Genomic DNA, 13,280 nt, shown 5'->3' with positions numbered 1-13,280 from the left:
CCTTAGTAGCTGGATGATAAGGAGCACCTTGTTTATGTATTATACCATTGCTTTTGAAAAAGTGTTGAAACATTGTATCATTATCATTAACAGGTCTTATACTGTGAACAATTTTTAACGCGTGTACATCATCTGTATGTTCCTTCCATATTTCTGGTTCTAGGTTTAATAAATCTGTAGATATATTGAATCGCTTAAAAGAGTTATTGGTATTGGCTATCGCAAAATCCTCTACTGATTTCAATAAAAAATCGTTTACATTCTTTGTCTTTAAAAGAATTCGTTTTCTTTTGTCTTTTTTAATATCATTATCGTCACATTCATTGTTATCACCACTATCTACTACAACATTCATTGATATAATTTTTTTTTAACTTATCTGCTATTTTTTTTTCTTTAATTATAATTGGAATATTGTCATCAAAAAATAATAGACCAATGCATTCATCGGATAAATACCATAAATGGTTACACATCTTTCTAATAGTAGCCTCAGATATTGTCTTATCAATACATCTATAATCATACATTTCTTTTATAAAACAAAAATCTATAACACATTTGAACCAAGATTTTGAACAAATAGATTTCTTTTAGCTTTTGCTTTTCGAAAGACGACAATGTTAACTCATTTCGAAATAAGTATATCTTTAAGCAGTAAAGAGCTTTGGACATGGTCGCGAAATATTGCTGATGAACTTTCTTTCAAAGAGATAATGATTAGTTCCAATAGTTCTTTATAGTTATCTCTGCAAATTGATTTTAGCAGTTCTTTGTAACAAAAAGTCGTTATTTCATCCTTAACACCTTAGAGAAAGTTCCAAAATATCGTTATTTTGGAAAACATTTTAATAGTTAGTTTTATCAATTGTATTCCATTTCAACTGAAATCTTTTAAATAAATAAATCTTCATTTTTTCCTGAAGTAACTGGAAATTTGGTTTGAAATACAGCTCTGAGAATAAGGTCGTATATATGGTGTATATATACAAAGTTAAAAGATATAACAAAGTTTTTTGCAATCTATTTTCTAATAACACAGCAGTTCCCGAAAATCGACCAGCATTACATGGTGTAGTGTCAAAAGAGCAAACCACAACTTGATGCTATATATTCCAATCAGTCAAAACTTCATACACAGTATCAGCAATTTCTTTTCCTGTTGAAGATGTCATTTTTGGGATACCTAGCAAGTGTTGACCATATTCATGACTAACCAAAATGGGTAATCTATCAGTTGTGTGACAATTTTCCTTCCTGTTATATCTGAAAGAATTTTTCCGTCCCAGTGTACAATACCACTCTGCATCTAGTAAATTTATAATAATAAAAATAATGAATGTATTATAAAGATAATAGTGTACTGACAATTTTTCACACCTTAAAACTTGATTTAATTTCCGTAGCTCGTCCTTTCTGGCTAACTTGCGTTTGTGTTGTATTGTGGTGCGATTGAGTATACACTCATCGACAGGAATGTTCAATGCTTTTAGTAATAATTTAGTTAATTTAAAAATCATCAAATTTAGGGATTTGTATCTAATTTTGAAGCTTATATGCTTAAGATTAATATTCATTTGGTACCAATAGTCATAGGTGAAAAACATGCGCGATGGGAACGAAGAAATTTGAAAAAGTATAAAAATGGAATTTGTCCGAAATTTAAGGTCGATGAGCGACCTTTAAACATTATCCGATTACTCTAAAGTTTTACACTTAGTTTTCTGCAGGCCTTTTAGAGAGTCATCCGTGATAATTTAATATTCGCTTCCTACAGTATGTCATATCTTGTAGTGCAGCTCGGATTTGTTATTACATGTTAAACCATTCTATGGAATGCGAAATGTTTTGTTGTCAGATTGTAATAGGTCAAGCTCTAAATAACAATGATGATCAACTAATTATTAAATATCAAGATAATTTAACAATTCTATTTATTAATGAAATTTCAGCTTATTAATTGAAAGTAGGAGGACTAGCTATATTTCAAGAACTTAATAAAAATCATTATAAAATTAATGATGCTATAAAATTTATTAATTCTTTAATATTTTAATATTTAATTAAAGTATTCTATTATATTATTCTGCTTAAGTATTTAAGTATTCTATCACTTAGTACATTTCCATTAAACTGTAACACACCGTACAAATGTAAAAACTAAACTGACTTCTCACCAGTAGCGTATTTACATTTTTTAGGCCCATAAGCAAATTTTAACTAAGGGGTTCCTACTAACAAGTTTTTATACCTTTTACACGAAAAAGTGTAAAAAGGGTATATTAGGTTTGTCAAGATTTTCATAACGCATTAAAGAAAACGTCGGAAATACCATAAAGTATATATTTGTATATGTATTATTATCCATACCTTCAAATCTTCTTTTTATTTGATTTATGGTAATATCAATTACAAAATTAAACACTTCAATTTTAAAAATGTCTTCTCTTGTTTCGAATCTGTGGTCTGTGGCTAGCTCATCATAATGTTTTTTTTTTTTTGGTTGTCTTTTTTTCTCAAAATTTGGGCTTATACCCCAGTATTTTGATGACTCTATTGCTTCATTTTTTGTTTCATTATACATTGATCTGATTTTAGATATTTTACTATAAACACGATTTAAAATGCTTTTGGCTTCATATAAATCTACATTATTTTTTTGTAACACTTTTGAGGCAAAATTTATCTCTCTTAATATTTTTTGCATGAACACAGTTATAAAAAAAAATTCAAAATTTTCAATTTTTTAATATTTTGAGCTTCATTTCTATCTTTTTTTTTTGTATTAACATAATTTAAGTCAAAGACCTAATTAAATCGTTATATCATACTTTGATGACTACTAATGATAGTAGTCGTCTCGACCATCGGGTTGGATTCAGTTTCTTTAAGGTTATTTGTGATTCTCCTGTAAATTTGGAAAGTAGGTCCCATCTTTTTACGCTGCTGCCAAAAAATGTATAAATTTCTCGAATTGTTGCAAAAGAATTTGCCACTTCTTTACATCCTTCTACTGCATCTTTAACGATTAGATTTAAATTGTGGCTGGCACAATGAATATATTCAGCATTTCGCTGAATTCAGTGAGAAGTCAGTTTAGTTTTTGTGATCTCCTGCATATAAATTTTCAGATAGTTCTTCAATATATACCTAATAGAACAATATATATATATATATATATATATATATATATAAAATATATATATATATATATATAATATAATATATAATAATATAAAAGAAGGGTATTTGTAAGAAGAGAACAGTAAAACAAAAAGTTAAAGAACATGTATATATATATATATATATATATATATATTATATATATATATATAAGCGGCATTGTTCTTTAAGTTTTTGTTTTACTGCTTTCTCTTCTTACAAATCTCAAATATACCCTTCTTTTGGTTCTCATTTATATTCTTCATAATTTCCTTTTCCTGCTTCTTATTCTTCTCATTTTCCTTCTTCTTCTTTTGCTTCTTCTCCTTCTTTTCCTTCTTCTCCTTTTTTTCCTTCTTCTCCTTCTTTTCCTTCTTTTCCTTCTTCTCCTTCTTTTCCTTCTTCTCCTACTCCTTTTCCTTCTTCTCCTTCTTTTGTTTCTTCTCCGTCTTTTCCTTGCAAACAGCAATATCTGTTTTTCGAGGACGTGCGGCTTCTTTATCTACACATGCCGCCTTATTGGTTTAACGACGGTTTAGAGTTCTTCCACCCTTACGGCCTAGTGCTACATAACGACCAGGGTATTTAATTGTTTTTGTGTACGCGCAACTTGCCCGCTTATACTGCACTCGACTGACCTCCTTTCATATACGAGGTTTCGCCTAAGTGTTACAGTCAGAGGCTTCTTATTTTGACGGCTCATTATATCTGCTGGCACATACAATAGAATTCAAGAAAACAATACTATACTTCAATTCCTTTGATTTTTACGTTTATGAATCACATTCGGAATAAAAATTTTTATTTGGTATATCCCACTTTTGAGTTTTAATATTTTATTATTTAATTTAAGTATTCTATTTAATTATTCTGCTTAAGTATTTAAGTATTCTATCACTTAGTACATTTCCATTAAACTAGTACATTACATTAAACTGTAACACATCGTACAAATGTAAAAACTAAACTGACTTCTCACAACATATTTCTACTGTAAAACGATTGCTAGATCGACAAAACGCCCAGTATTTTCTTTTCTTGGAAGAGGATGGTTCTTCGCTACTGTTGCTATCATGGTTGGGTGCTTCCGAAGGCATAGTAGCTGCAATACTGCATCGCAAACTTTTAGACATAGAGAGCACCTTCATAAACTCCGTTCGATTCAACGGCTTTTTGCTTGGGGAAATCATATTGTGGCAGTAAATGACATGTGAGTTTATAAACGAAATATTAAGCATGCCAAAAAATATTGCCATGGGCCACCTATTCGCTTTTCTGGAACACGGCATGAGTGAACACATCTGGTCGAATGTGTCGACACCTTCCTTTGTCTGGTTGTAGTGTAGTATAATGTCAGGCTTTCCAGAAGTTTGGTTTGTTGTGCTTGGTTCATTGCAGGTAGATTGCAAATATACCATCTTTGATGGTTTAGGCTTATTTGAGGCTTAAGTTAAGGGGCCATCAAAGCAAAACATTGTTGTGCCAACTGGTCGTGAGCGCGATTTTTCATTTGCTCAGGTGTTTCTAGCTTGTTGGATCTTATTGTTTCAACAATGGTCAACTTATATGGCTCTTTTAGTAAACTCTTTACTACTTCTTAACTCTTTTACGAAATATTCACCTAATGGCATCGTTGAAGTGGTTTTTGTCTTGCCCAAATATGGGATATGGGATTATGCCATACTTATTCGGCTTCCTAGGTATATACATTTTAAAAGGACAACGCCCACGAAAAGCTAACAGCTATTCGTCGATTGTATTGTAGCTTTCTGGAGTATAATTATCGTTTCACTGTTTTATTAAGAGATCCAACACCTTTAAAAAGTTGAACCTATCACGACTTATTCAGGCAGTTTGTTATCGTGTAAAACTGAGCACTTAAATTGATCGTACCGTTTTGCACTTAGGGAGACTATTTTAGACGGAACACTAGTATATTTTTCAACTCTGCCAAGTCAAACGCCATTTCAAAATCGATGAAAAGCAGATAAAGGGGGGATCGCATCTCTATCCATTATTCTATGATTATTATATTATATGATTATATATAACACAGGATCTTCCGCTTCTGAAACCCGTTTGTTCTGTTCGTAGTAGTACTTCAACTACTTTTACCATTCTTTCCAGTATAACTTTCATAAATATTTTCATCACAGAACTTAGAACCGTAATGCCACGCCAGTTGTTACAGTCACTTAGGTCTCCTTTCTTGGGTCGTTTGATTACAATGCCATGAAGCCAGTCGGATGGATAAGTTTCTGTTTCCTAAATGGTTTTGAAAAGTGGGTATAACATATCCGTTGTTAATTGCAAATCAAGTTTCAGCGCTTAAGTCGGAATACTGTCAAAATCTGTAGCTTTTTCGTTTTACAGCGATTTTATTGCATTGCTTTTTTCTCTTTTTGAGGGAGGCTCAACTCATTTACTTTGTCATTTTACGTTATCAGGATACCTTCGCGTTCTAGGTTCAATATTTGAATACAATGTTGACGCCATCCGTTTTGCTGATGATTTACGTTTGTCAGTAGCTCACCATAGCAATTCTTGAAAGGGAAGGTTCTTTTGACGCTCTCGCCTGTTAGTTTCTTTGTTATATTAAAGAGATTCTTCATATTATTTGATGCTGCTGCTTTATTTTCCGCTTTATTTGCCATATTGTCAGAGAATTCTTTTTTTTTTCGTCCCGAATTGCCCCTTTGACACGTTTGTCTAGGTGTGTATATTCCGTTTGCGCTCTCTTTCAATCATTAGGCTTTTTCATGACATTTATCTCATTTTTGAGTTTTGCTCGTTGTTCTATCATTATCCAAGTTTGTGCTGTGATGAAGTCGTCTTAGGTATTATTTGACGCTTTACCTTAGGTTTCCATACAGGTTTCATTAATAGGCATTTTTATTTTGTTTCATTTATGTTTATGTTTTTTTTATTTATTTATTTTATAATTATTTACTTCTATTTGATCATTGTAAAGGTGCTATTTTTCGGCATTTTTCAACCTTCTATCATGTTTGTTATGTACCATCACTTTTGATTTTTTATCGATAGCACCCATAAATTGCAATATTCTTTTAATATATTTATCACATTTTGTAACATTATTAGAAAATCTGCAAATAGCACAATATTAGCATACAACAGCAATTTAGGGCACACCACAATACCACCAGGAAGAAATTAACTTAAGTCATCAACGAACAATGCGGGGTTCATAAACTCTGCGATTTGTGCTTGATTATGTCGATGCGTTTTCGATATTTGGCACGGAATGCACACTTTAGCCCAGGTATTATAGTCTTTCTTAAAGTCAGGCTAAACGAATTTTTCAGCTATCAGCTTCTTAGTAGCTTTAATTCTGGGATCATTGATGTTATATCTGGCGTGGCATCACAATATACGACAGCGTTCGTTCCAGGAATGTTAAATGATTTTAGCTGTAACACGGAATCTGGGCTAAGAAACGATTTAAGCTCTTCGTCTTCGTTCTGCTGTCGAGCTAATTCTGCATATTCAATTATGTTGTTTACATGAATAGCGTTGATTCGTGACATAGCATCTGCGACAAGATTTAAATTTCCTGGCAAATACCTTATGTCTGACGTAAACTGCCCGATATAGTTTAGCTGACGAGCTTGTGTGGGAGATGCTTTTTCTAAGCTATGTTCGAACGCATATAATAGAGGTTTGTGGTCGGTCAGAATCGAGACCTGACGTCCTTCTTACATATGCTTGAAGTGTTTAACGGCTCTGTAAGCACTTAATAATTTCCTGTCATAGGTGCTATACTGTTGGTCGGCGGCATGAGGTAGGAATCTTTAGAAGAAATTCACCATACCCAAGAAACGTTTGAGGTCTCATTTTCTATCTGGCAAATTTTTTAACACCGTCTTTGCTAACCGTAAAGCCCAGAAATTCTACTTCCAGTTTTCCAAATACACACTTCGATGGCTGTATGATTATGCCATTCTCTTGTAGTTTGGCGAAAACTTTTCTTAGATGCGAACGACGTTCGTCAGCGTTTCTCGAAGATACAATATGTCATCTAGATATGCCCAGCAAAAATTAAACTCCCTCAAAATCTGATCCATGAAGCGCTGAAAATTTTGACTCGCATTTCTGAGACCAAAAGTCATGAACATAAATTCGAACATGCCAAATGGAGTCGTTATGGCAGTCTTTGGTATATTAAACTTTTCAACTGGATTTTGATGGTACGCTCTACGTAAATCAATTATAGACAATATTTCGCATCCGCTGAGGCGGTATAGGATATCGATCTGGTTCTGTGACACTATTTAACTTACGATAATCATCACACGGACGCCACTCGCCATTCTTCTTCTTAACCATATGTAACGGACTTGCCCATGGACTTCGCGATGATCGACAGATACCAGCATCTAATAAGAATTGGATTTCTGCTTTCGCTGCATCATACTTATCCGGAGCTAGACGGCGTAGCTTTGCAAAAACCGGAGAACCGGAGTTACAATATGATGAGTAATATCTGGCATCATTTTAGACACTTGCAGGGCGAACTATGCTGTAAAATTTACGTAAAATTTCGTGAAACGGATCATTGCTGTTGAATGTGGATAATTTACACACCGGATCATTGATATTTATCAGCATGCACGAACTGGTTAGCTTAGTTCGCTCGTCAATTAGTTTTCGCCTGTGTAAATTAACAGAAATATCAAAATGTGAAAGAAAATCTGCGCCTACTATGGATTGCGATACGTTGGCTATTATAAACGTCCATGTAAATGCCCTTCTTAAACCTATAATTAATGTGATAGTTTTGTCGCCATATGTTTGAAAATGTTAAAAAATTACATTGCTGCGGTGGAAACACCATCTTCTGGAGGATCTGCAAAGAGAAGCAAAACAGACAACATTTTACAGGAGTTAGAATTAATGAGGGAGGAGGATAAGAAAAATGAGAGTAACTGGCAGCATATTGAAGAGCAGCGAAAAGATTTGCTGGAGAGATTGGTCAATAAATGTGAAAATTACCAGCAATCTTTATTAGAAGTCTTAAACAAAAAATAATAATAAATAATTGTAGTATAGTAAACATACCACAGTTAGCATACCATAGTAAGTTTAGAATAGTAATATTAATATTATTATATTAGTATTTAATATAGTAGTTAATAATATTAATCAAATATGTTACAATTACAGTATAGTAAGTAATATTAATATAGTAATATTAAGGAGAAACAGTAATTAGTGATATTAATAAATGAAGATTACCTTATATATTCGGATGTTAGATCGTTGTCAGTTAATATAGAGGTCCATTCTGGTTGGGGTATGACGTTATTGGCTTCCCATTCCCTTAATTGATTTTTCCAATTGAGGTTAATTTTGTAATTTCTCTCATTTAAAAAGTTGTGTAGGACACAAACACTTTTTATAATTAAGTTAACATTATCGATGTGGTTGTCTAGTTCCTTTCCAATTATTCTGAATCTTGCTTTGAGGTGCCCAAAAGCGTTCTCCACTACCCTTCTGCACTTTGAAAGAACATAATTGAAATGCTTTTCTGTTGGACTAACAAATTCACGATAGGGTTTCATTAAAATTTCAAAAAAGCGGAATGCAGAATCTCCTAACAATTAGTGATGGCACGTAAACATCATTTATTTCAGAACAAAATTGTTTCCTAATCGGTTTCATATGTAGTTGTTTCAATTTGGAGTTCTCAAATATTTGAAAATCGTTGCAACAACCAGGGCAACCAATGTTAATATACATAAAGTGACATCTTTAATATAGACGAAGTTATTTAGTGAATGCATGGTTTCAATTTATAAATTTTAAATCCCTACTTATAGTCTACAGCTGCCAGAAGTACTACAGAATACCAACCCTTGTAGTTGTAATAATCAATGGCTTCTGACATTCGAGGTCACACTTCAATGTGACAATCGTCTGAAATGACTGATTAAAAATGAGTTATTTGAGACCAGTGTAAACGTCATATTACGAATCGCTTATTACTAAGCTACATATAATATTTTGAATTTATATGTTACTTGAATGTCAGCTGACCTTTCTGCATTTGTAATTTTTTGAATTCCAACGTATTTATTCGTCTTAGTTTTATTTTTTTGTTTGGCATATTCGTTTTTGGCTGAATATATTTTCTAACAGTTTCTTGTCTGTTTAATTTCTTAAATAATGTGTTTTTCTCGAATCTCGATTTCTTCCACTTTAATCTACCCATACAGTGTTTTAATTCTTTTACAGCGTCACACAGTTAAACGAGTTTATAAAGTTTTTTATCATCACATAGTCACTCAACCTATATTTTATTGGATATTTCCTTTTTGCATTGTAATGTCTTTCGTTATATTCTTGTTCTTTCTTTTGAGTCTCTTTTGCCTTTTTTCTAACTTCTTTGATATCTCTATATTTTGTCTGTACTTCCACTATTATATTTTCTTTTAAACTGTCTACAACTTCTCCTTTCTGGTGTATACCATATATCATCACGTTAGGGTGTTCGTCTATCATTCTATGCCGTGTATTGTTCATTGCAAATTCTATAGTTTCTAAAATTCTATAGTTTCTTTGCAATCATCGGTCCTAAATTTCTATTTATTCTTTCTACCTGTCCGTTAGCCTAAAGTGACCCAGTTGCTATCTTTATATGTTGAACATTGTTCTCTTCCAGAAAATCTTTAAATTCACCCGATGTGAAACTACTGCCTCTATCAGAAACTAAGTATTTTGGCCTGCTGTATGATCTGAAGTAATTTCTAAGTGCACCTACAATCTCTCTTGTTGCCGTTGTTTTAGTTGCATTCAACCTTACGAATTTTGTAAAAGCATCAACAACTACGAGTACATATATTTTGTTATGGCCTTTTGCATCAATTAGTTCGTACTGATCAATGTGTACCATTTCAAACGGAGTATCACCTTTCGGTATACTATTTAAGAATTCCTCCTGCTTGCCACTCTTAGGCGAAAATGCTATATACTGTAAGCAATTTTTTATATGTTCTTAGACCTTTTCTTTAACATTTGGGAACCAGTAACTCTTTAATACAAGATCAACAACTTTATCTACCCTTACGGGATCCATTTCGTTATACTATTTGTATAGTACATAACCCTCCATTCCCTCTGGTACATAAAACAACAAGGTATTGCTATTTTATATATATAGACTACTCTTCATAAATTTTATGTTCTGTTTTTTGTAACATTCCTTTAAGGTTTTTAATTTTTGCATTTCTGTTTTCACATATTATTAAATTTTCCTTAAAAGTGTTTGTCTATTACCATTATATTAGTTTCCCTGTTAAGTGCATCCACATGCTGCATCCGTTTCCTGCCCGATGTTCTACAGTGTAGTCATAATTTTCTAACTCTAAAGCCCATCTAGCAATTTTAGGATTTAGCTCTTTTTTGTTTAATGTCATCGTCAATGAATTGCAGTCGGTCACTCATTTCTAAGTCATAGCTGTGGTACTTCGACTCGGAATCTGTGGTCCTTTTTAAAAAATCAAATTTGGATGTCATTTATTATCTTTTTTTTTTTTTGTACCCTAAAATTGCTCCGAAACCTAAACCACTGGCATCACAGTGCAATTCCGTCTCATCTCTGGGATCATACAAAGCTAATAATGGTGTATTTACTAATTTTTCCTTGAGCATTTCAAATGGTCTAAGTTCATCATCTTTGAACAAAATTTTTTTTTTTCGTCAGGTCGTACAAGAGTTTTGCTATTACAGAGAAATCCTTGATGAAACGCCGAAAATATGAGCAGAGCCCTAAGAAACTTTATACTAACTGAACTTTGTTGGGAATCAGAAAATCTCTAATTGCATTCAACCCTTTTTTGTTCGATCTTATACCTTCTTCACTAATTGAATATCCTAGATACTGAACTCTCTCTTGTAAGAAATATCAAAATGTTCTCTAACATTTTCCGTAGCTATCATTATGTCGTCCAAATAAATTATTACTTTTTCTTCGACCACCATATCAGCAAATATTTTATTTATGAATTTCTGAAAAACAGATGGTGCATTTTTTTAATTCGAACGGCATTCTTAAAAACTCATATTGACCCATAGGAGTAATAAACGGCGTATACTTAATTGACTCTTCGTTCATATAAACATGAAAAAAAACCATTCTCCAAATGTAACTTTATAAACAGTTTTTTATTTGCTAGCCTGTCTAACAAATCGTCAATTAAAGGAATCTTGTTTGCAACGCACAAATTATTTTCGTCATCATTTGTGCCGAACTCAATTTCTAAAATTTCACGTTCAAAATTATCATGACTTTCACACACGTCCATTAAATCTGTAGTTATATTTTTTCCCTCTGTATTTAAAATCATTTTAATATTTGCCTTATTCAAAAAATCTCTTCCTAACAAAACTGAGTATCCCATCGTTTCACTGTCCACCACAATCAGTTCGACTTGAATCACTTTTTGCATTACTTTAACAAAACAAGAAAATTTTCCAAAATATTTTAATTTACTTTTATTTAATCCAAAGTATGTAACATTTTCAATAGGTTTTAAATTAATATTGCTGGGAACTAGACACTTCCTAATCAAGGTGACTGAGCTTCCTGTATCGACGAGGCTATCTAAAGTAATGTAACTAGTAATATTTTTGAACAGACTAAACTTAAAATATCTTACATAATCATTATCAAATTTTTCATCCTTCATTTTGTTTTTATTCTGCCAGCAGTCTCGAATTTGATTTTTGTCACTGCCGCACCCAAAACATGCGCCCAACTCCCGCTTTGGTTTGACGCAATTAGCCGCGAAGTGATCAAAACTGTTGCAATTGAAACACCTCAGCCTCTGTTCATTTTTTTCTGCTGCTATTCCACGTGTTATTTATTACTAAACTGTTAAACTTTTTCGTACTTGCTTGCAGCTTTATTTGCTGCTTACAAAATAGCAAATACAAATACAATCTCTTACATCTATATATAATCTCTTACATCTATTTAGAATCTCTTACATCTATTTATAATCTCTTACATCTATTTACAATCTCTTACATCTATTTACAATCTCTTGCATCTATTTACAATCTCTTACATCTATTTACAACCTCTTACATCTCTTTAGAATCTCTTACATCTAATTAGAATCTCTTATATATATATACAATCTCTTACATCTATTTACAACCTCTTACATCTATTTAAAATCTCTTACATCTATTTACAATCTCTTACATCTATTTACAATCTCTTAAGTGGCCCTTAGACATCAACGCGCGTTGACAAACACACGAAGTCTTCTCTCTCCATTACACATTAAATTTACCAACAATTTTTTTAACACGCCTCCAGCAAACAATGCAAAATTTGTTCACTCATCAGTATTAAAGCAATCCCTGAAGTGTCGACAGCGGCTGCTATGCGTAATTTCCTTACGAAAAATGATGTTTTACATTTAATTTATAATTTTAATTTATATATTTTTATTTATTTTTATGATTTCAATTTATATATTTATTTTTATATATATTATATTTTATTTAATTTAATTTTTTTTTTGGTATTTTTTAATAACAAATTTTCCGTAGGTGCACAATGCAATTAATATTTAAAACAAAATTTTTATTGTAATTTAATGTTTGGTTATTTTTTTTTAGCCCAAGGTTATTAATATTTTAATTCTTCTTAATAAAATGTTTTGGAAATTAAAAAATTTTACCTAGGTAGAAAATACAAATATTTAAAATTAAATTCATTCATATTTGCAAAGCATCGCATCCTAACGACAAATCATGCGTGCATTTAAACGATGTTTACGCTTCCATTTCTCAAAATAAATAAAATTTTGCATGCCGACCAAATCCGACTGTATATGCAAAAACACGAGCATGTTTGAAGAAATATCAAAATGTTTTGATTTTCGTCAACACATTTCTTAAAATTTCAAATGTTACTATTACACAAACAAATTTCGCATTTCACAAAGTAGGAGAAAAGTAGGAGAAAAAAATTCTCTTGTGAGAGCGATTTTTTAGTATATTTGTTGTTTTATCTTGGGCGTGTTTTAAAAATTGTTAAAAAATTGTTTGTGTAATGGCAAGCGCGCGTTGACAACGAACGTTGC

This window comes from Teleopsis dalmanni, chromosome 1 (genome assembly GCF_002237135.1).
Source record: "Teleopsis dalmanni isolate 2A chromosome 1, ASM223713v2, whole genome shotgun sequence".
NCBI lineage: Eukaryota > Metazoa > Arthropoda > Insecta > Diptera > Diopsidae > Teleopsis > Teleopsis dalmanni.
Note: the sequence above shows the minus strand (reverse complement) of the source record.